The following is a 25,543-nucleotide window of genomic DNA, read 5'->3' as shown; positions in this document are numbered from 1 at the left end:
ATGGTATATTTTCCGTTAATGTTCACCAATATGGGCAATACGTAGTTGTTCCGAATTGCGGTGAAAAAAGGGTTCAATTTTTTGTGGAAATGGTTCTAAATGGCCTATTTTACAATAAGCAATGAAAAAAAATCGAGGGAAAGCTTTAAAGCAGCTTCAACTGGAAAAATAAGTTGTTCCCACTTACCTTACTAACAGTGGCATTGCGCATGAGAAAGTGACGTTAAGGGCGAAGGTAGTAATTTGTAATTTTATTGCATACGAAAATCTGTTAGTTTACACTGTACATCAGGTCAAGGAAAGGTAGTGTGATGCGGCTTGCCCGCATAGTCGTGTCCAAGGATTCCAAGGGGCGCAAAGCCGCTGAGAATCCGCCGGACGAGTAACTACAACTTATTTTTTCAGAATAAACTACTTTAAAGCTTTTCCCACAATTTTTAACATTTTTTTATCTTATATACGTTTATTTAGGCCCAAATGCTGTAGCTTAACGAGGCCTATAATTCATTTTTTTTTATATATTACATGTCACATGTTAGTGGGGGAAGGGAAAGCCGTATTTAGGGGCGGCTTGCTCCCCTCTTATGTAAGTAAAGGAAAAAGGTAGGAAGTGGGATACATATTGTGTAATTGACATCGTCGTTTGCTGATTGATCATTGTAGCGGATATGCACACTTTGTTGTAGTGTTGTAGTTTCCAGCCTGTAATCGCAGGGGCGAGGGGAGGGTCGATATTTCGGATAGTTATTGGCACTCTGATGCTGTCATGATGTTCTCTATATCATCTGCATGTGAGGTATGTCATGATGTTCTGGATAGACGGTTATCAAGAAGGGTATGCACCGAAAACTCGTGAAGCAATGACATATTTTAGATACAGCGATAGGTTGGTGAGATTCTACTGTGAATGAGAGAGGGAAAAATGCATTAAACTTGGACATCAATAGTTTTCAAAAAGATATAGATAAAAAAATATAGGGGTGGTCACGGCTTGTCAGGACGTCCCGGACTGGCACATAGGGTGATGTACCTCGGGCCCGAAGGGAATCTATTAGTTGGGACCTGGCAACACAGTACTCTGCGCACAGCCAAACAACATGCTCGATGTCGTGATAGCCGTTCTCACAAACACAATGATTACTTTCAGCAAGCCCTATACGACGGAGATGCACGTGAAACGAGTAGTGGTTGGACATGATCCTTGACATCGTACGAATAAAGTCCCGGTTCACATCCAACCCCTTAAACCAAGCATTCGTTGATACCTTCGGGATAATGGAATGTAGCCACCGTCCCAGATGCCCATTGCTCCATGAGGTTTGCCGACTATCGAGCGTCCTGTGACGAGAGATACTGAAAAATTCATTGAAGCAAATTGGTCTTTCAAAGGGAGCACGTCGTTTGGCATAAGTTCGTTTGGCATAAGTTCATTTGGCATAATGTTCATTTGGCATAACCGTAGGTGACACATACGTTCGTTTGGCATAATATTCATTTGGCATAATGGTCATTTGGCATAATGGTCGTTTGGCATAATGGTCGTTTGGCATAATGGTCATTTGGCATAATGGTCGTTTGGCATAATTTGAAATACGCCTAATGTGGCTACGCCACATCGCTTTAAGTATGGTAGTTAAACTATTTGATAGCCCCTATGTTTGAGTAAACGAGTGAGTTGCTGGTGAGAGGTAGCCGCTTCTGACGGCGGGTCGATGACCACCTCGGCCCCTTGGTCTCGGTTATGCGATATTTCCAAGGGCTATTTGGTATATTGATTCAAAAAACTGCTCGTTTGAAAGAAGGAATCAACCCCTAAGTTTGAGCAAACGAGTGGATCACCAGTTTACTTGCGAGGGCCATTTGGTATGCAAATTCAAAGAACTGCTCATGTCTTAAAGAAGGAATCAATCCTTGTTTCTGGCAAATATATTTGGATTGGTTAAGAGAAAGGAATTAGTTTTTAAATTAGTTTTTTATTTTAAATTTAATTTGTAATAAGATGAATGAAATTGAATTAGTAATAATTAGTATGTGGTCAAATGAATTCCGATTGTAGAACCAAAGAAGGAGAAGTCCTTACTCTACAAGTATTTCCTTGAATAAATAAATAAAATAAATATATACGTGTATATTTGCCAGAAGGTTGATTCCTTCTTTCAGTTATGAGCTGTTCTTTAAATTTGCATACCAAATGGCCCTCGCAAGTAATCTGGTGATATGCTCATTTGCCCGTTTTACACAAAATTAGGAGTTGACTCCTTCTTTCAAAAATTAGCAGCTCTTTTAATCTGCATGTTTAATAAGTTCGCTAGCAAAGTGTTGATTTACTCGTTTGCCCGGATGACTTAAACATAAGGGTTGATTCTTCTTTCAAATATGAGCAGTTATTTGAACCTATATACCAATTAACCCTTGGCATTGTCGCATAACTGAGACCAAGGAACCGAAGCGGGATCCGCCGGGTTCCAATGGTGCGTCGGCGGCCCCTCGCGAGCAAACCTGTGATCCACTCGTTTGCCCGGATTACTCAAACATAGGGGCTATCAACTAGTTCAAGTCCGACGGAGCGGAGCGATGTCGGACAGCTCCGGGTTTAAAGCGATGTGGCGTAGCCACATTAGGCGTTTCCGGCTAGTAACAGAAAATTCAACGAATTTTTTAAATTATGCCAAACGACCATTATGCCAAATGACCATTATGCCAAACGACCATTATGCCAAATGACCATTATGCCAAATGAACATTATGCCAAACGAAAGCATGTGTCACCTGCTGTTATGCCAAATGAACATTATGCCAAATGAACTTATGCCAAACGAACTTATGCCAAACGACGTGCTCCCCTTTCGTAAGTGTCGCCTTCTAATGCGCCCACCTTGGCTAAAGAGTCCGCCTTCTCATTGCCCGCAATAGAACAATGTGACGGGACCCAAACCAAGGTAATCTGGTAAGATTTTTCAGATAAAGCACTCAGATATTCCCGTATTTTTCCCAGGAAATACGGTGAGTGCTTTCCAGGCTTCGCCGCACGGATGACCTCAATGGAGCTGAGACTAACCGAAACGATGAAGTAATGGTCTGAGGGCAGGGTGTCAATGATCCCGAGAGTATACTGAATGGCAGCTAATACTGCGACGTAAATTGAAGTAGGATCATTGAGTTTGAATGAGGCAGCAAGATTTTCGTTGAAAATACCGAAGCCTGTGGCCCCGTCGAGAATTGATCCGTCAGTGTAGAACATTTTGGCGCAGTCGACTTGATGGTATTTGTTATAGAAAATATTTGGGACCTCTTGTGGGCGAATATAATCCGGAATTTCACAAATCTCTTCCTTCATGGATGTATCGAAAAATACAGTTGGATCAGAAGTATCTAAGAGATGAGCACGGTTGACGTTATACAAGGACATTAATCGGGTCTGAGAATTAAGCTCGACAAGCCTTTCGCAATTTGCAATCACCAATGGGTTCAGAATATCGCATCGAATAAGCAATCGATATGAGAGGTCCCAGAATCGATTTTTCAGCGGAAGAACGCCCGCCAGCACTTCGAAACTCATCGTATGGGTCGAGTGCATGCAACCCAAGGCAATACGCAAGCAACGATACTGGATTCGCTCCAGTTTGATGAAGTGTATGTTCGCAGCGGAGCGAAAGCAGAAACATCCGTACTCCAACACTGATAATATCGTTGTTTGGTACAGCCTGATTAGGTCTCCTGGATGGGCACCCCACCATGTTCCAGTTATTGTACGGAAAAAGTTGATCCTTTGTTGGCACTTCTGTTTCAGATACCTAATGTGACATCCCCAGGTACCTTTAGAGTCGCACCATACCCCGAGGTATTTGAATGCTGAAGCCTGAGCAATAGTTTGATCCATTAATTGAAACTGTAGTTGCGCTGGTTCACGCTTTCTAGAAAATACGACTAGCTCAGTTTTCTCCGTGGCGAACTCGATACCCAGCTGGAGAGCCCAAGCAGACAAATTGTCCAAGGTATCTTGCAGTGGTCCTTGCAAGTCGACGGCTTTAGGACCTGTAATAGAGACCACACAGTCATCTGCAAGCTGCCTTAGCGTGCAGGAATTGACAAGACATTCGTCAATGTCATTCACGTAAAAATTGTAGAGGAGAGGGCTTAGACATGAGCCCTGGGGAAGGCCCATGTAGCTAAATCGTGATGTCGATAAGTCGCCATGCGAGAAATGCATTTGTTTTTCAGACAACAGGTTTAGCAAAAAGTTATTTAAAATTGGCGAAAGACCATGCTGGTGCAACTTCTCATAAAGAATGTTGATAGAAACTGAATCTAAAGCCCCTTAATATCCAAGAATACTGATGCCATCTGCTCTTTGTTAGCATATGCCATTTGAATTTCTGTTGAGAGCAACGCAAGGCAATTGTTCGTCCCTTTGCCTTTGCGGAAGCCAAGTTGGGTATCTGACAGTAAGCCATTTGTTTCGACCCAATTATCCAGGCGAAACAAGATCATTTTTTCGAATAACTTCCGTATACAGGACAGCATTGCAATCGGACGATACGAATTGTGGTCGGAGGCTGGTTTTCCTGGTTTTTGGATGGCGATGACCCTCACCTGTCTCCAGTCATGTGGGACAATGTTACCCTCAAGAAACCTATTAAATAAATTCAACAAGCGTCTTTTGGCAGAGTCTGGCAGATTTTTCAACAAGTTGAATTTGATTCTATCTGGCCCCGGGGCTTTATTGTTACATGATAAGAGAGCAAGTGAGAACTCCACCATCGTAAACGGTGTTTCGTTCGCGGTATTGTAATGCGACGCGGCGCGGTAGATTTTCTGTGCCGGGGCGGAATCCGGACAAACTTTCTTGGCGAAATCGAATGTCCAACGGTTAGAATATTCCACGCTCTCGTTAGTACTGTTTCGGTTTCGCATACGTCGGGCCGTGCCCCAAAGAGTGCTCATCGATGTTTCTCTTGTTAACCCGTCGACAAACCGGCGCCAGTAACTGCGTTTCTTAGCTTTCATTAAATTTTTCATTCGCTTTTCTAATATCGCGTACACTCGATAACTAGCAACTAACCCGTCGTTCCGGTAGGTTTTATACGCGGCAGCTTTCTCCGCGTACACGTCTGAGCACTCTTTGTCCCACCACGGGTTGGGAGAACTTTTTTGGGTGTTCACGTCGGGTACTCGTTTCGTCTGAGTTTGAATCGCGGTATCGAGAATCGAGTTGGACAAAAACTTATATTCTTCCTCCGGGGGAAGTACCTGTGTTGAATCGATAGTTTTGGATATCTCAGCAGCGTAGCTCTTCCAATCAATGTTTCGTGTGAGGTCATAGGGAACATTGATTGGTGCCGATGGTCTTGAACCAGTGGTGATTGCAATTACAATTGGTAAGTGGTCACTACCGTGGAGATCAGATATTACCTTATATTACCGTAGTGATGTCGAGCATTAAGGTATGTCCAGTGCACTTGCTTGCGCAGGTGGTCTAGGAATCCGTGTCATTTCCCCTGTGTTCAGAATTGTCATATTGAAGTTGTCACAAAGGTCTTGAATTGTCGAAGATCGATTATCGTCGTATAGACAGCCCCACCCCGTACCGTGAGAGTTAAAGTCTCCAAGAAGCAGGCGGGGCGAGGGAAGGTGTTCAATCACGTTGGAGAATCTTTGATATCCCATCATGGCCCTAGGAGGAATGTAAATAGAAGCAATGCAAAGATCTTCGCCTCTGATTGTTGTTTGACAAGCGACAACTTCAATGCCTGGCGTCGAAGGGAGGTTGATTGAAGGAGTAGCACTTTTCGATCCCTAAAAGTACCCCTCCATATGAGTCTTCTCGATCCAAGCGGATAATGTTAAAATCGTGGAAGTTGAGGTTTATATTAGAATTTAGGGAAAATTCATCACAATGATTGTAATTTAGGAAGTCTTTTAATGAATCAATTTTGGGGATAATACTTCTGCAGTTCCACTGTAAAACAGTGATCAGATCCCTGATTCCGTTTAATAAGTTAGCCATCGAAGGATACGATCGCTGTAAGGAGGGGCAATTGTTCAGTCAACTGTTTTAAAAATGTTCTTACTGTTGGTAGAATAGCAACCAGCAAGCTTTTCAGAGGATCGGTAATGTTGAAAGCTGTGAATATCCAGTCCACAATGTCAGAAAATTTAAGGAATCCCGTTTTAGGTTGAGTTTCTGACTGTAAAATTGGAGCACTTGGGATTTTTGGTGCCCCGGGGAGTGCTGGGAACTCCTGGTTGTATCTCAATTTCCCAAAACCAGGAGGTATTATCTTCGGATTTGTACCAGCACTTCCATTTGATGAATTATTTTTATTTTGTACCCTTGTTTGGGACAACCTAGGACCCTTACGAGGAAGTTCAGGTGAGTTTTGATTAGGTCTTTTCCTAGAGTTTCCAAGCGGAGCCAAAGAATGCCCCTCCCAAGGGTCGTTAGAGGCGTTATCGTCAGTTGGCAAGAGAGCGAATGGGTTTTCGGAGATAAGTGGAATAGCTCTTTTAAGCATTTCTGCGTAAGAGCGTCTGGAGCGATCTTTGGCGGATCGCTTCAGTTTATCCGCGCGAAGTTTGTACGTTGGGCATGTCAAAAGTGCATGCGGATTCTCCCCACAGTAAACACACTTCTCAGCGGGCCTACTGCAAGTATCATCCGCATGGAGTTCCCCACATTTACCGCACCGTTGCTTGTTGCTACAGTAGGTGGCCGTGTGACCTAGCTGCTTGCAATTGGAACAATTCATGACCCGCGGTACAAACAGGCGTACAGGTAGACGAGCTCCTCCCACTTCAACGTAGCTCGGAAGTGCAGATCCGGCGAAGGTTACGCGAAACGAGTCTGATGGATAGTAATTCCCATCTTCGATGGACTTTGAGTGCAATTGCTTGCACTCCAAAATCTTAACTGATTGAAGGTTAGGGTCCTTAAAGCGGCCAGCCCCATCATTCATCAGATCATCGACAGTTAGACCCGCATCACTTACCACACCGTCGATCTCCACATCACGAGAAGGGATGTAGACGCAATACTCCAGCGTAAAGAGGCTATTGCTAACGATATCATTGACCTGTTTCAAGTCAGTAACGACTACGCGCAGTTTATCTGACTGAACCTTTTTAATCTCGGTTACGGCCGAGTAACGTTTTGTCAGCTCCCGTGCAACAGTTATGCTGTTTAACGGTTTATTTTTGGGCCGAAAACATACCACCCAAGGACCAGCGGATCCATCCTGGTAAACCTTGACTCGGGGGGGGGGGGGGCTGTGAGACATTGGGGGAAAGTGGGGGAAGTGGATCGACCATAACATTATCTGTCTCCGAATCAGATATACGTTCCTCTTCCCCATAAGATTCGTATTCGGAGGGTGATCCTTCTGTTTGTTCCATTTTGTTGCGGGAGCAACACGCTCGACCGCATTGTTTAACTTAAATCAAAATAAAAAAAATCTAAAGCAATAAAAAGAAGAAAATCGATAAGAAAAGTAAAACACGAAACACTTCACCAGTTGGTTCCTGGCGAGCTGGTAGGTGAATTGATCCTTCGTTTGTTTTATCCGTCCGATATAGCTCGTCTAAACAAAGCCGTCTTTCAGGCAAGAAAACTGTTTAGTAACGCACTTCACTGCACTACCTTCACCGATATCGCAGGTAATAATTATCACTCGCGGGACTGTTAGTAATGCTTTACTGCAGCCTCTGCCACAGCAAGCACCTTCGTACTACCGAAAAAACTAAACCACACCGGAGAGAACAAAAAGCACTTGTTTCTCGGTACAAAGTTCGGTTACGAATGATTTTTTACATTGAATGTTCTTAAATAGATTATTTAGAACCATTTCCAAAACAAAAACCCATTTTTCGAAAAAGCCGGAACATTTACCTACAAAACACCGTATCAGTATCAAACATTTAAAATATTCAACCCTTTTGCGCACCAAGGCGCAAAACGAAACCATTATTTGTATTTGTATTTTACCATTGTTATGAAAGCCTGTTAGTTTACACTGTCTTTCAGGTATATTAAAAAAATAGATAATTTCGCATAGAATGTATATATGACCGTTCCGAACTATTTCGACAATCAGACAATTGTAAAAAATATATATTTGATCATTTAAAGTTTCAAGCAAATTGAGAGAATATTTCATAATCGCAAACCAAGTTCTTTTGTATCCCCGTAAAATGAAACTACTTGTGCTAAAATCGGACCAAAACCAAAGTGAATTTGAAGCGAACATAGAAATTGGGATTTCGGAAATGAAAATCACTATTTTTTCTCCTCGGCAACAATTTATTTTTCCTCCACTGCAATCATATACTTATTGAAAGGACTTCATAATTTTTTGGACCTTAGCAAACCCATAATGACGATATGAGAACAGTTTGTATCTCTAAAGATGGCCAATATTGACCAGTTTTCAAAGTATAAGCTCAATCTTTCTGTAAAACTTATGATTCACCACATATTTTAAGATAAATACGATTGTTAGTCACTTGGACTAGAATATACAGTTTTCTCGAGAATTTGATCACGGGATTTCGTTCCACAGCCATTTCAAATGGGAGATGGATCTTCGATTTTCCGTGACGGAAAAAAGTCTACACGGGAAAATCAAAATTCCCGAAGTGTAAATCCAATTCTGGAAATTGTCACGGATTTTTAAAATTCTCCACAAAAAACCGGGCGAAAACAATTCGACATGAATTGTTGCCGTCGGGAAAAATGTTTTTATTACGTTTAAAAATCTGTGCTGTTCTGAAACAACTGGTATATTTTAGGAGCAGCAGAAGTTTTATTTTGACAGTTTGGAGAGATAACAGCGGAAAACTTTCCGTGACGAAAATCCGGCCCGAATTCCCGAGATGTTCCATTACCAATAAATTATACACGTACTGTTCTTATTCATACGACACTTCTAGATTAATATATTTTTAATCGATTCGATTATTTGAAGGCACGTTTGCGTTAGCTTAAAGGTGCTATTTTTATGTTTTACATTTTGAATTTCCTAAAACTAGGGGGTCACACATTTCAATATCATTTTGTTTTTATATAATGAAACTAATAAAAACTTACAGCTAACCTATACATATACAAGAGGGGGTAATATAATATTAGTGAGATTAGGGGGACGGGTTTTGTGTTCTTTGTATAATAGTGCACTTTATGATTTTTAGAAGGGAGATTGTTGGGGCAATTATTTATTAACTAAGTGGAACATTTTACAGGCCTACTAACTAGAAAGGGGTTGAAGGGGGGGGGGGGGGTAGTGAAGTTCTACATCTGTGTATCAGAGACATGGGATAGGGGGTGGACAAGGCTTCGGACGGATGCATCATGTATTGGGACGCCGGGCGGTCTTCCTCGGGCCGGTAGGGGTTCCTCCAGACGATTCGTAGTACAGCTCAGATGCGGATCGGCAACATACCGCGTTGCGCGTGTGATGTTGTACTGTATTAGATCTCATATTTGTTGCGTCATTCGACAGAAATGCTTTGTCTCGTCTTGGAGTCGCATAAAACCATTGCTAGGGCACGGTAGGCGGAAGAGGGCACTTCTGGGAATGATAAGAGAAATGATAGGGGCAGTTAAATTTGGATATTGATGGTTTTTAGGAAGGTGTATACGAGGGATATATAGAGAAGATCGTGGCTTACCAGTACATCTCGAACCGGGACATTGGGTGATCTCCCTCGGGCTCGAAGGGAATCGAATAGTTGAGATCTGGCAGAACAGTACCCGGTACATGCCCAGACAATATAGTCGATCTCGTGATAACCGTTGCCACAAACGCAGATACCGCTATCCGCGAGCCCAATACGTCGGAGATGAGCGACCAGCGTACAGTGATTGGACATGAGCCTACACATCACGCGAATGAAATCTCGACCCGCATCCATCCCTTTGAACCAAGGTTTCGTCGATATTTTAGGGATTATCGAATGTAACCACCTTCCTAGTTCATCATTGCTCCATGAAGTTTCCAAACTTTTGTCCGTTTATTGATGGCGCGATTACAAATTTCCTACGGAAGGATTATATCGTATTGTAATGTACGAAATGTTAGGTTTTAATAGCTACTTACGTTTACTACCTTTACTCCCTATAAATTTCCTTGTCTTCCTTCCTATTCCTCCTCTTATCCTCTCATAAAACAAGTTTACATGTGTTAATTTTAAGCAATAATAAATTCACTTTTACTTTTAGATTTACTATTTTATACCTCTAACCTGTCTAACTTTTTATGACGACTCCCGGCGAAGTGTCTAGCTGACACAAAAGCCCGACCGAGAGCTGAGTGAGAAAAACTAGCTGACATAAGAGCCCGACCGAGAGCTGAGCGCGTAAGAGTGTTGTCTGCGCTGATCAATGGTCGCTATAGCCCGGTCAAACCATTCGGAATTTGATTCGGAATCCTGAATGGAGTCAGCATGGATTCCAAATCAAATGCAACAACCGATTCTGAGTCGGTTGCCATTCAGAAATCCGAACCGGTTCCGGAATGAATTTAACTGGGGGATGGTGAGATGCAACGACCGAGGGTCGTGACACTCCCCCCGGGTACGACAGATCCCTGTCTTACTGTTCATCGCGTCCAACATCTAGAACTGCGAGCCCTGTCGCTCGTAGATTTCGGCCTGTGTCTGTACAGCAGCTGACCTTATCTGTCCATATTTACCCTTATTAACAGAAATAATCCGTCCCTTGGACCAACAGTTCCGTGGGAGCCTTGGATCGACGACGACTACGATATCGTTCACCTCTATCGGCTTGACCTCGCTGAACCACTTCGAGCGCTTGGTTAACTCCGCAGATAGTCTCGCACCCATCGTCGCCAGAAGATGTTCGCTTCGACTTGTGACGTACACCATGCTCGCCGCAGAACTACCAAATCATCGTTGAGGACACTGTACGGTTTGACTCCACTCGATGAACCCACGAGAAAGTGGTTCGGTATCAGGACTGGAGCTTCCGGGTCTTCTACTGGAACGTACGTTAGCGGACGTGAGTTGACGATGTTTTCCACTTCCATTAACATATTGCGAAGTGTCTTGTTGGTTGGATGGCGTCCTGCCCAAGTAGCACACTTTGTTGGTATGAATTATTCTTATATGGATGTGGAACGAGGAATTTTATTTTGAATACCTAAATCACTACCTACTGTACGACCCAAAAAGCGCACGTTGAGGTGCGATATAGAACAAGTTTTGTTTACAATATATTCTCATGTAGTCCCTGCCCTTTGGCTCAGTAAGGGGAATGGGCGCGTTGTGCCAGATTGGTCGAGGCACAATTCGATTGTAAGTCGGTGAATGCTTGACGCGCAAAAGTGCCTGAGCCGATGGCAATCACTGTCAAGGATCAATCGAAGACTTTGAAATGGAAACATGTACCTCATTAAAAGCAGTTTAGTTTACATTGTCATAATTTGCCAACTGCTTCGGGTAAATAAACTATAATATAATATAATTAAAAGTAATTAATATTCAAATGTGTATGTATCACAAAATATGAATAACCATGTTCCTGTTTCATGTCCGTGGAACCATACTGAGTGGCCAAAATAACTTTATTTATCCATAACACTCACCTTTTTCCTTTCCATATCGTTTTAGCTCTGCTAGTGTCGCACAAATCAGCGCCCTCACCGGAAGGCTAAGTATGGGAGATCTGTTGATATCCCTTTTAACCCGGGAGATTCGGAAACAATGAAGGAAACAATGAATCAGATGAAGAAATACGTGTATATATGTATGTGTATGTGTGTATATATATGGGATATATATATATATATATATATATATATATATATATATATATATATATATATATATATATATATATATATATATATATATATATATATATATATATATATATATATATATATATATATATATATATATATATATATATATATATATATATATATATGTGTGTGTGTGTGTGTGTGTGTGTGTGTGTGTGTGTGTGTGTATGTGTGTATGGATGTGTGTGTGTGTGTGTATGTGTGTATGGATGTGTGTATGTATGTAAATCATCCGAAGTGTTTGGACAGTCAATCCGCGTCTCTCCGCTATTCGAACAATTCTGCAATTTTTTTCGCAAGGAACCTCCCAAAACTAACAACAAAATTTATTTTCGGTCTCATGCGTCATATTCCTCTGATGACTTTTCCGAGTTAATTTAACATAAAAGGGCAACATTGCTGTCAACAATGACTATTCGCTGCCATCAGACATCGCCAGGTTTTAGAAAAATTGAGATGTACTTTCATACTCAATTGATTCAGATAAGTAGGAACGAACAACAAACTGCAAGTAGCATATTATACATGTCGTATTTTAACATCATGCATATTTATATTAACATATTATTTACAGGTAACACACATATCTCAACACGCAACACTTCCCATACACACGTAAACATTCACACACGCAAATATACAAATGCTCGACAGGTGACTGGGCCAAGTGCATTCACTCGTAGGATCTATCATTTCGATGATCGCCTCGATTCTACGAAACCAGTACACAATTAAGCTGACATAAGCTAGTCTCGTCTGGTGAATGCATGTAACCTGGAAGCCCCAGACACGACAGGACGAGACGGACAGATGACGGACTGGACTCGACGGGGCCTAGTTCAGAGTTTTAGGCATTCTTCAATGCACGGCTAGCAACCTCAAAAAAAAAAATATTCTCATGTAGTAACAATATACTCGATCAAACGCTTGCCCAGGATGTTTGACAAGCAGGTTTATTTACAATCCAAAAGTTGCGGAATAGAACATGTTAACACGGCAATGGCAGAAACTTTACTACAAAAAACAAATTGAACACGATTTCATAGAAACATGTTCTAGCTAAGTTTATTTTCAAATGATAGTCGAATTAAAAAAAAGATTTATCCCGCCATCGAATCCATATTGAATATGTAAACTCAAGAAAATATATTTCATATTATGCAATCAACATGGTTTCAGTAGAGGGAAAATACTAAACGATGTGTATATTTACTGTGAAACATGGAAATTTACTTCCAATATTTAAACGCGCCTCTGAAAATAGCAATTTTCGTAGAATTATAAAATTTATTCCAATAATTGTATTTTAACTGCGCACCCGTGAATGCACCAAAATGTAAAAAACGTAATTAAATTTCTATTGCCAAAACACATAGCAGAAATTCATGCTAAAAATTCAATGTAATGAATTGAAAACAATTATTAATGTTTTGATAGCCATAGCCGGGGAGGCATCGGTACAAATGGCACTTGTTGTGTATGTATCACTGTAGAACATCGTAGGGACTTGACGCACTATTTTGTTTATTACTCAATATACATATAATTATCTCTGCATCAATTGATTTCAATAGTTTTGTTAAGTCCTCGTGATACAATTTCATAATGAAAATCGGCTGAAAACGAACAAATATGCGCGGTTGAGCGAAACTAAATATCGAATCGAGCGATATGGTTTTCAAACACAAGTTTTAGATTACTTATGTGGAACATGAGTAGTTCTTATGTTGATCATTATGTTCTTATTGAGCATTGCATGAAAATGTATAACCTCACTTTTCTGACAGCTCAGAGAGCTTGTTTACGTGGACCTAGAAAATTTTTGGTTTCACCCTGGGACGGGACGTGCAAAGTGAAAAAAAGCAAATGTCACTGCGAACCGGCAATGGCCTGTCATTGTGAACCGGACCTATCTTGACGATTTTCATTTTCTTGAAAGCAATAACGTTTGGGCAGTATCGTTATTTCCTGGCAAAGTCTATGACGTATTAAAAACAAAATGTTTGCATTTATAAAATTTGTTTTGAATCTATATTTATATGCTTTTGTTAAAAAAACATTTAGATATATGTTGAGGTGGAAAGAAGTTCCTATTGCTATCAGAATGCGTTAAAGAAAATATTTTTTTTCTATCCGCACTGCTGCCGGTATATTGGCAATTAATAAAAAGAATAAATATTCCAAATAATTGATTTTGTTACTATGTTTTAATTGCCGCAAGGTATCGATTTTGATGGTTATTTTCGACTAATTTGAGACTAAGAGAAACGAAAGCAATGAAATTGAAAGACGGATAGGTATTCTAGAACAAATCAGTTATAAACTTAAAACGGAAAACTAGGACTAGGCAGGCTCATATGGACATGATCGAAAGGAAATGTGAAGAATTCTTTGTCTTCTGCTAAGTAGGAGTTGGGCGTTGCACCCAAGTCTACCGCATGGTCTACGGTAGAACATAACTCATCATCATGTTTTACCGCCGACGCCGGTAAAACATGATGATGTGTCACTTTTCGTTTAATTGATTTTACGCTGCTGTAATTGTGCATCAATTATATAAAAGCTCAATAATGAAATTGCCACAAAACTAAGAAAGTTAAGAATTTGGTATCAAAAAATAAATTCCAGGCTATTTTAGGATGCATTTATTAGATTGTTACAATTGTTACTTTATTACAAATATTTTTATTACTTTATTTTCTAACAAACAAATAATTCCATTCGTGAGTTTGATCACCTTAGCGACCGACAAATGCATATTTATATTAGACAGTGAAAAATTAATGCCGAATATATTTATTGAAAATTTTGAGGAGTATTTTTTGAATAATCAGTGAGATAATTATTTCATAAAATTAGTTAAACACTATGAGAAACTTGCCATCACCTTGTGTGAATAAGATTGGAGATTGTCAGATAAATAAATTGTAGATTGAATCATTTTAAAGTAGTAATTGTAGAATATTTTATTAATTTATTCTTTTGTTGATATTTTAATTCATTGAATAATAATAAAAATAATTAAATAGAATTCATATTTTCTTTGCTGCCACCGAATGATCGGCACCTGATAGATCATAACCCAAGCAGCATTCAATGTTTTATAGCACGCTACAAGGGTAATCTAAGTTTTATGAGTGGCTATAAAACTACCATAAAACTTCAAATGTTACCAGGGAAGGAAGCTATGCCGATGTCCAAAACCTATGCTGGGAATAGGAAATAACGGTTAGATATGTTTTCTATGACATGCAGTCAAATTCCCAAATTTCGCTACTAATCACATGGCTGCACTGATTATATTTTGTGTCCAGCAGAGTTGAAAATATTCAAATTCATTGAATTAAAATTGATCATATTTAGCCGCACGCAGCTGAAAACGTTAAACGAACAAACCGGCCATTCATCCATGCAGTTTTTCATTCGGTTCCGATTATTACACGAAGTGACAGTACAGTAACGAATCAAACGCATCAAAGTAGGCCCTGGCACAATGTAAGCGATGATGATTGTTGTTTCATATGCTTTGTAGGCATATGAATATTTTTTTCTATTCACCGCGAATCGCACCAGGTTCATTTTCAGCCGTCAAATAAGAGCTTCGATTATTTTTACCTCTGGTGTCTAGTGTAATTATGGCGTAAATTACGTCAAGAATTCGTTGCACATTGTTTTTTCACCGTAAGAGCTTAAATTTTTCAATTATCAACTTTCTAGAAATCCGCCTGTTTATCTCAACGATTTCTCTGACGTCACCGCAGAATTCGCGGGTAGCAGGCCTCGCTTCTGAGAGCCGTGGTAGCACACTTCTGTCAATTCAAAAACAGCCAACAAAGTTCTATTAAATAATCGTAGTAACCTGTCCCCGCGTTTCCCGCAGGGAGGAGTACAGAAAATCTAGAACTAGAAGCCCCTCTTACAAAATCCTCAAAAATAACCTGCACAACTGAATCTACTTATGAAACATTGCGTCTCTCGTTCAAATTTGTGGAAAATAATGTGTGCGTAGAAATTAGTTTAACTTTCTCAGCAGAAAGCTTATGCAATTGCTCTGTTTATATCAGACCGGTGAAATCGATCAATCGATTGCGATCTATTAGTCTATGACAAGACAAATTCAAAATTCTTGTAAACAGTTATTTAAGTTTCGACTCTAGGTAAAAATTAATGTCTCTAGATAAAAATAGGTACAAAACTCTACTACTTGACAGTTACGGATAATGAAGCTATAATCAGATTATTCATATGAATGATAACATAATTTATGTCATGTGAAAGCTACATCATTTTCCGTACATCATCGGCACAACTCTGTACCTCATCTGCACAGCTCTATCATTGACCTTTGCTTGAAATTATATTGCGAGCGAACTTTTCCTTGCAAAATAACAACAAAACCGAGAGGGAAAAAGAAGACCGTCTTCGCATGTCCCGTCCCAGGTTTCACCCAGTACAAGAAACTCGGTTCGAATTCTAACACCATGTAAACAAGCTCGCTGAACTGTCACTTTTTCGAGCATTCTTACTCATATGACATCATCTTCCATTAGGCATTCCATGAAATGTTTCTGATTAGCTGATATTTTTGTTTATCTCTTCTGACGTTTATCAGTGAGACTTGTTCAGGTCGGCGTCCGATCAAATTGACGTTTCGAGCTAACTTCAAATGAATAGGATCAACGACATTCGGTGGATATATTTTTCTGTTTGCGTAATCTTGCAAAACACGGGAAAACCAGTAGAGTGAAACAAATAGGTTGTCAAACCCCTCTGTGAAATGTCAAACACCCGGCTCGTGAAATGCCTAATTGTGATATCACTGTAGACCATCGTAGAGCCTTGCAAGAGCGATGCACTATATTATTTTGTTTATTACTTACCATACAATTGGTTACCAGCACGGAAAATGGTATTAAAAGTTTTGCTCTATCCTTGTGAGCAATGCAATGAAAAAAACTAGGGCGAAAAACGAAAAATACTCGCATTTAAGCGAAGCAAAGTTTCGAATCGAGTGCTACAGTTTTTATAACAAGTTTTTGATTTCTTATGTAGAACATACTGTGGTTGTTCTTATGATGTTCAATATGTTCCTAGGCAGATGTAATTTTTTTCTGAGATCGCAGTAAAACATCGTTGGAACCTGACAGAACGACGCACTATATTGTTTATTCCTCGGCCTTCAGCAGGGATGCCAGGTAATATTTTGTGAAATCTGGCACCGCCTTTGTAAAATTCTGTGCAAATCTGTATTAAGAAAAGCGTACAAGCTAGTTTTAAAACAAGAAGTGGCGACTTGTTTTAGTTTTTGCGAGAGATAAAAGTTGAGAAATGCCTATGCATTATAACAGAAAACTGGAAATTTGTGCATTAAACAGAAAACTGTAGAAGTCTCTGCAGTTTTAGAAATCTGTGCAGAACATTGAAAATCTGTGCACCTGGCATCCCTAGCCTCCAGTCAATTACCAGCGCAATAAATGGCAAATATAATAAATAAAATTGAATTGAGAAATGTTAAACATTCGCATATGAAACGAAAACTCGAATCAAGCGCAACAGTTTTCAATCACAAGTTACAGATCACTTGGTTGTAATATGTGTTCAATATGTTCTTATGTAGTATCGTTGAACGAAATCGTTTGATCCGTACGTTCTACAAGCAGTAAAATAAACTCATAAAAACTTATGAATAAAATGAAAACAAATGGTACCAGCGTAACTTGTTTTTTGTAGTTTATTGTGGTATCACTGTGGAACATAACATTGATGTGTTTCAGATTCCTTGACAAATACCGCAGTAGGACAAATACATGTTGTATCTTATATGTCTGAAACAATTCGAACTTTTTAAACCTAAAAACCGCATATAAGCCTTCTACAAAACATCTTTCGCTAATTTTAATTTCTACACTTGTTTCAATTGCTACTTGGGTGGTTTCAATGCCATGAAATTCTTCTTCACTGACTGAACAAGCCTTCCCAGGCTCCGCCCATATGGGGAGATGCTGGAGGGAGGAATGACCATTCAGCGTTTGGACTGACGATTTTTCGGACGACGAGCTCCTGGTTCATCTCCTTTAGTGCAGCTTCAAAGTCTTCGCTTGCCTGCCTGAGCTCCTTGTTTGAAGCAATGAAGTTAGTGCCACGATCACTATAGATCTTTATTGGAACGCCTCTCCTTGCCATAAAGTTTCTCAACGCCATTATACACGAATTCGCATCGAGGGAATGTGCGATTTCTATATGTACCGCCCGTATAGTTAAGTACGTTATAAGCACACCCCATCGCTTTTCAGTTTGACGCCCAACAACTACTAACATTGGGCCAAAGTAGTCAATGTCAATGTATGAAAATGGTCTTGTGAATGCCGCCAAGCTAGCCACAGAAAGATCACCCATTGGGGGAGGACGAAGAACAGCCCTTTGGTTTTTGCACACCTGACACTTGCTTCTAACTCGTTAAAGCAATCGCCCAACCTTTGGAATCCGGAAGGTCTGCCTTAACTAATTCACGAAGGTGAAGAATTCCGTAAGATTCCGATGGTGGTAACGCTCGTGATAGTCTTGTACGATCAGCCCTGTGACGTGATGGTTCTTCGGAAGGATAATCGGATTCTTAGCATCCATGGGAGCGTACTCACATGCACTGATTCTACCGTGCATTCGTAGTATGTGTTGCTCGTCCAGGAACGGATTGAGTGTGTAGATCTAGCTTGATTTGGGTAGCACCTTGTTGCTCACTTTAGTCCTTAGAATGCCCATTTCATCCGAAAATCCTTCTATTTGAGTCAGTCGGTACAGATAGTTGGCGGCCTGCTTCAATTCTTCGCCCGTGAGAGATCCTTTGCTGCCTTCTGCTTCTTCCGTTGTGCTGCTTTTAATGTTGTGGTTGTGGCGTGAAGCAACCACTCCCACTGAGAGTAGTCTTGAACGGTGATGATTGGTTCGGGTTCAACTCGATGATGAAATAGGTTTGCATGTAGTTCTTCCTCAGTATGTTCATCTTCGTATGGATTTGATGGCCAGCTATCGCTGCGCTCCCACAAGCATTTTGAACCTTTGAACCATCTGCTGTCCTCGGTGAGATCGAGAAACCCCTGCCATTTTGTAACATCGTCAGCAACATTCTCTTTGGAGCATTTGTATCTCCAGTCAGTAATTTCCGTGGTTTCCAAGACTTCACTGACACGGAAGGCAACGCATTGTGAATATCTGCGATGGTCTGACTGGATCCAGCATAAGACGTCCCTCGAGTCACTCCAAAAGAACCGCTGGTGAACGTTGAACGACAGCGACTTTGTAATTCTGTCAGCTAGCCTGACTACAATGACTGCGGCCTCTAATTCCAGCTTTGGAACGGAAACAAACTTTACGGGAGCTACTCGCGTCTTCGCACCTTACATTACTGCCCTGTTCGAAACGTAGGTAGACGACCGCTGCGAAACCCGACAGGCTAGCGTCGACGAACGTGTGTAGCTGGATGTTCGTTTGCGGGCCCAACCACGTTGCAGACCGGTAACAGCGAGGTATGCTGATAGTCTGCACCTTGGGTAGAATATCCAGCCATTTCTCCCACTTTTCGTTAAGACGTTCTGGTATCACCTCATCCCAGCCGATTCCGGATCGCCATATTTCCTGGAACAGTACTTTTAGGTAGATCATCACTTTGGATATCAATCCCAGTGGATCGAAAACAGCCATAAGTGTTCTGAGCACCTCTCGCTTCGTAGGTTTGCGATTCCCATCAAGTTAATCCCGCTCGTGCCTCGCTGAAAGTTTGTAAATGAATGAATCTGAAGCCGTACACCACCACATTCCTAAAACCTTCTCGGTCGTCAGCTCTGCTCCGATGTTTAGACTGATTTCGTCCTTGTTATTCTCCTTCAGAGCTTTCATAACTGCAGGGGAGTTAGAAATCCAGTTTCGCATGTCGAATCCAGCCTGGGCGTGCACGAATTTCACATCCATTGCTAAATGGATCGCCTCCTGTTCAGATTCGACGCTCACTAGCATATCGTCCACGTAGTGCTGTTTGATAATGGCTTGCGCGGCTACTGGATACTGCTCTTCGAACTTGCTTGCGTTGAGATTTTTAATGAATTGCGCGCAACTTGGCGAACAACAGGTACCGAACGGCATAACACTAACGGAATGGGCTAAATGAAACTGGATGGCACTGTGTAACAACGGTCGTAGTAGTTCACTCCCGACGAAGAAATCCTCGAATTTGACAGACGATATGATGTTATCAGTGGCATTGGTGGCATAGAAGTATTTAATTGCATTGACGTATTGGGTGGCATCATATAATAAGACTGCGCGTATGAACAGGGTGGCATTAGCGAATGGGGTGGCATTGGTGCATTAAACATGTATGGAGAAACTGGTATATATCATAGATAGAATAGAACTGTATTTGGCGTATATATCATAGAGGACGTGACAAAAATGCTTGTCACGTTATTAGAGAACGTACTCATAATGTTGGGAACCAGTATTCCAGTTGTTACAATGGTTGCAAGTGTACTTACGGGCGGTACTGTTGGGGGAGTTGGTTTCATAGACTTCTTGTTCTTGGTGTGCTGCTGCTGCTTCCCGTAGCAGTCCGAGCAGAGCCAATCTTGATTTTCTACAGCTTGACTTACCCCCACGCAGTCGAAATGGAACCAGTCGTCGCATCTGTCACACTGGACCATCCATGAGTTATCGCGTCCATCGCATACCTTGCAAACCCCTCGGTTTGATACGTCGGAACTGGTTCTGCCTTCCGACATCGTTATCCCGGACGTGGATAAACGAAATTTGTAAATGTCGAATGTCGACAAGGAATAAAGGTTGGTTTCCGATTTGTTAATCCGTTTATTGATGGCGCGATTACAAATTTCCTACGGAAGGATTATATCGTATTGTAACGTACGAAATGTTAGGTTTTAATAGCTACTTACGTTTAATACCTTTACTTCCTATAAATTTCCTTGTGTTCCTTCCTATTCCTCTTCTTATCTTCTCCTAAAACAAGCGTTGTAACGTGATATTTTTAATGATTCGTATTAGTTTTAGGAATCGTTACCTTGAAAAACGGTTGCGGAAGCTGTGTGAACACTGTCACCTTTTCAAATCGCAAATCACAGTCCTCTGGTATAGATTTTAAGGTTAGGTAAGTAGGAAATAATTAGCTTAAGTAACTTCTATTTTTCATTGTAGTTCTTTAATTTCTTACCTCGTAACTAGATGTTAGTTAGATTTAGGTACCAACTAGTATAAGTGTTTTGCATGTGTTAATTTTAAGCAACAATAAATTCACTTTTACTTTTAGATTTACTATTTTATACTTGTCCCTTCTCGTGGTGTTACTTTTTATGACAACTCCCAGCGAAGTGTCTAGTTGACATAAAAGCCCGACCGAGAACTGAGTGAGAAAAACTAGCTGACATAAGAGCCCGACCGAGAGCTGAGTGGGTAAGAGTGTTGCCTGCGCTGGTTGCTATAGATGGTTAGATGTAACGATCGAGGGGTCGTGACAACTTTCGAGGGTTCTCTGTGTAGTGAGAAGAACAATAACATAAATATCAAAAATAAATAGATATAAATAAATGTAAATAGCAATATAAAATATCAGCGGAAAATAAATCTTTTAAATATTCAGGTATAGCACTTTTTAAATATAACTGAAATATATAATAACTTCCCCCTTTCTGTGCTTTCGAGCATCAACACCGTGTAAGTATGTAGGTGTGAGTATTGCTCCAAAATCTCGAGTGCTCTCCCGAGAGCAGCTCAAGGAGCGGTATCGTTCTCCTGATTCGGTTTAGCTATAAATAGCTCTTCATTGGAATACGCACGCATTCTATCAGCGACTTTTGGAAGCAGCACTTCGAGGAAGCAACACAACAGGACAAAAAGAAGAGGACGGAAAAGCAGCAAGAGGTCGGCGAGGCAGCTGACTCGAAGCATCGAACACGACACTCTGATGAGTAATACTGAAAAATTCAATGAAGCTAATAGACCTTTCTTGTCAAAAATTTTTATGTGCGGAAATGCTTCGTTGTTCATCCTCGAATCGAGTCTGCGAATTCCCGCAGTGATTTGGTGCCTCTAACTATTGAAAAAATCAAAACTTCTTTATACTGCCCATTTCATCCAACATTCTCAAGCCCTACCTTACCTCGTTTCCCCATATTATTACACCATTTGGATGAATTTCGCGTGGGGAATATGAAATATGAGTTCATCCATACTTGTCAAAATCTAAAGCAGACCGTACACGAGACACGAATATTGTCAATAAAAATGTTGACGAAACTGCTTTAATACGTCAATCCTATTTGATTTGTATATGATCAATATTTTCAAGATGCCCTTATGCCATCAATACAAATGTTGATCAATCACTTAAGAGTCACCAATAATGTCGAACTACAAAGGTGTTCACATTTTTGTATGTAGGATTGCGGTTATCTCTTTCTTGAATGAGCATGTTGCGGGTCTGACCGTCATACTTTTTTTCATGAAATGTTAATAATCTTAATTTCGTTGATATAATGTTCCGCGGGGTCGACTAGCATGTCAAATTTCTCAAGCAAAAAACCATAATATTCAAAAAGCCAAAACGAAAATGTTCCCACCTTTATATTCCTACATTCTGGTTTTGATGAATGAATCCTCACCGCAAGCAGAGCAAAATAAAATGTCGGCATCTGTCGCGTTCGGGTCGTTTCGTAAGCGAGATGAGCGTTTTTATGTTTCTGGATGGATATCAATCGGCATTAGAATATCTAGAGAATATCAACAAAGCACACATCCATAGGATACTACAATGGCTCTGTACCAGTTTTCTTTTGAAGAGGTAAGTTTACAGAAAACGTTTGCGAATATTGTACCTTATTAATACATAATTATTTCCAGGTTGTCGAAAAACAACAACTACGCAATAAAAACCAATTTGTTCACGTTACGCTAAAATATAAGTGCGTTTTATTGTTGGACCATGAACGACTAAGCTGTCAACTATGGGCTGTGAGGCTGCGCTTGCAAATATTTTTAAAAAACAGCATGAATCAAGCCACTCGTAATAGACTTTTTCGTTGTAACTATAGGCCTATTTACACCTTCGGTGAAAATGAACGTGAACTCGATGCGAACCAAATTGTTTTTTCCAATATCTCACTTATTAGTGCATAGAAATTGATGAAAATGGAACTAAACAATAGTTCATTAATATACTTAGCGAATCCATGCACAATTATTCGATATAATTGAACCAATGTAATAATATTCGTATTCGCCGATCATTTTAAATATTCCACGATGAAATATGTTCGCAGTGGATATTTCACTTGCTCGCCGGGAGTGTAAACGCGACGATGGGCGGAATTAATGCGGGGTGGTGAATATAAATGTCATCGCTGTTCACGGTGAACGTTCACCTTCGAATACCAAATTGCATTCTGACAAACTGTAAACTGCCAGTTGAGCGTGAAATCGGTGTTCGCTGATGAAACTGTTCACGACGTCCTCCACCGTGAAGAATGGAAGGTATTCAACACATGTTCACGTTCATTTTCACCGAGAGTGTAAATAGTGCTTATCAGATAAAGGTGATTGGTGAACTAATCGAAGCTTTATAGAACGAGTGGCGGGAATCACTGACGGAGCAGCAGAACAAAATAAACCGTTTATTTACTGGACAATGAACCACCAGAATAATGTTGAAAACCCTCAGGATAAGAATAGCTTCTCTAGTAGTGGTGTGTATGTATGAATTACACATCGAAATAGATTAACACTTCGATCCGGGGGTAAGATATATTTTTGCGAAACTGTTTGTGTCGAAATAGCAATGTTTTTGATTTTAGACAAATCCAACTTGAATCGCGAATGGAAAGGTGTTCCGCTATCTTTGAAAGCATATACTCTATATCTGGTGGGAGTTGCCGTTAGGACACGTTACATGTTCTGTATATCAAAACTTTCATGCTGTGGATGGGTCGTCCTAATGAGAACTGCATTTATAACTAATGGCATTTATTTTTTGCATTGTAAAAGATATACGTTGATTACACCACTGGGTGCATGTTTGAACGAGTCCCCGTAAGTTCAGCTGGAATACTGGCTGGTTCTAATGAGTACTCTGGCTCCGGTCACACAAAATATTCTTATTAGAGTCGGTTGTGTCACTGGATCCATAATACTAACTGCAGCCTGCCGGAAATTCGGCGTATTTTTCGGTTGAACTTTACTGCCCTCTAAGAACGGTTGGTTTCAAAATCTTTCATTGAAGGACATTCGTTGGACCAACGTTGGACGACGTCCAAATAACCGTCCAACAGGTGTCCATCGTTAGACCCGTGTGGAACGATTTTGAAACCATTTTTTGGGCTTCTCAATGGATAGTGGGGTGTCGCCTACACCGGTGTAGTGACGAATCGAATACCTTAATTTTGACGTAATGTACCCTGTAGTGTACCGGTGACTAATCATGCATATGGCCCTTTACAAATCTTATATGCATTGTGGATTGTATACATAACCCGGTCAAATCCATTCGGAAACCGGATCGCAATTTTGAATGAATTCTGTATGGATTCCAGCTTAACTGCAGCAGTCAATTGTGGCTCAATCGGGCGTTGTATTTGATTTGGAATTAGTTCAGGATCCCGACTGGTTTGACCGGGAAGCGATTACATACAAACTCTAAAGGGGACAAAACGGAATATCATATCGCTCCAACATATGAGATTTCTATAGATATTTAATATTCATTGAGCCGGGATGTATTATAACGAAAAGGGTACGATAAGCTCCTCCTATACAACAAAATCGAGTAAGTGTTGGGAGTATACTTTAAAGCCAAATTTACACCTTTCCAATCCGATTCAGTGACGGTTCAGTACCGTGCACGGACGCCAATGATCTTTTATACACTGCTCGCATTTGTCCGGAACAGTGCCGTGCCGGACAAGTGTGCATGCTAGCATTTGATTTGTATGAAGCTTGGTGTCCGTGCACGGAACTGAAACGGATCGGATAGGTGTAAATGCTCTGTGACGCTTTGAGTGACTTGATATACATAATAAACGGGTTCAACCTGGACGGGGGTTCAATTGCTCTTGGTCAACCATGGCAAGTGTCTGATTCACATATGACCTGACAAGCAGTCTAATCGTGTAATATCTTATCTTCTGGCAATCCTATATTACTGGATGGCAAGGGAATGATTTGTTGGTAGTCAATTCCTGGTTAAGTTCCAAGCTTATATAGAAAATCAGAAAAAAAACCAAACAAGATTTGACAGTAAATTTATTCACTCAATTGTTTAGATTCACTAGTGAATGTTGTATTATGATTCACCACATTGATTGCAGTGTTGCCGATAATTTAATCTGAAATATTTCAAACAGTGCTGTTGAAGTGAATATTTCGTGTACCACCATTCTTGATTTGGTGAAAATAATATTCAACATTCTTGCATTTTGGATTTTTTTTAAAATATTTGAAAAATCAGGAAAGGTGTTAAAAATCGGTTTTCCACGAATTTGTTCTTAAAAATGTAAACTCTTTTGATTAAAAATAAGAAAAATGGTGGTTATGTCGGACGAGAAAGGTCTATTCGTTCTCCATTATGTTTTCATCCTAAAAAGAACGGTTTGCAGATAACTATTTTGGTGATACCAGACGGGAATCCTTTCTAACGATTCGAACCTTGCCCGAATTCGCTTCTGCTGCGTACA

The 25,543-nt window shown here is 40.4% G+C and overlaps 1 protein-coding gene and 1 long non-coding RNA gene across 4 annotated transcripts in view; both read left to right on the top strand.

The window, feature by feature from the left end:
• Positions 1–25,543, top strand: part of LOC131692901 (uncharacterized) — a 67,866-nt gene that overhangs the window by 489 nt on the left and 41,834 nt on the right. The window lies entirely within an intron of this gene.
• On the top strand, positions 22,498–23,754 carry LOC131692904 (uncharacterized). Its single transcript, XR_009306101.1, has 4 exons — positions 22,498–22,659; positions 22,719–22,881; positions 23,441–23,611; positions 23,669–23,754. It is a non-coding gene; the product is annotated as an uncharacterized LOC131692904 (long non-coding RNA).

The sequence above is a fragment of the Topomyia yanbarensis genome, chromosome 3, assembly GCF_030247195.1.
Source record: "Topomyia yanbarensis strain Yona2022 chromosome 3, ASM3024719v1, whole genome shotgun sequence".
In the NCBI taxonomy this organism is placed as follows: domain Eukaryota; kingdom Metazoa; phylum Arthropoda; class Insecta; order Diptera; family Culicidae; genus Topomyia; species Topomyia yanbarensis.
The sequence above is the reverse complement of the archived record's forward strand: the minus strand, read 5'-3'. Positions and strand labels throughout refer to the sequence as shown.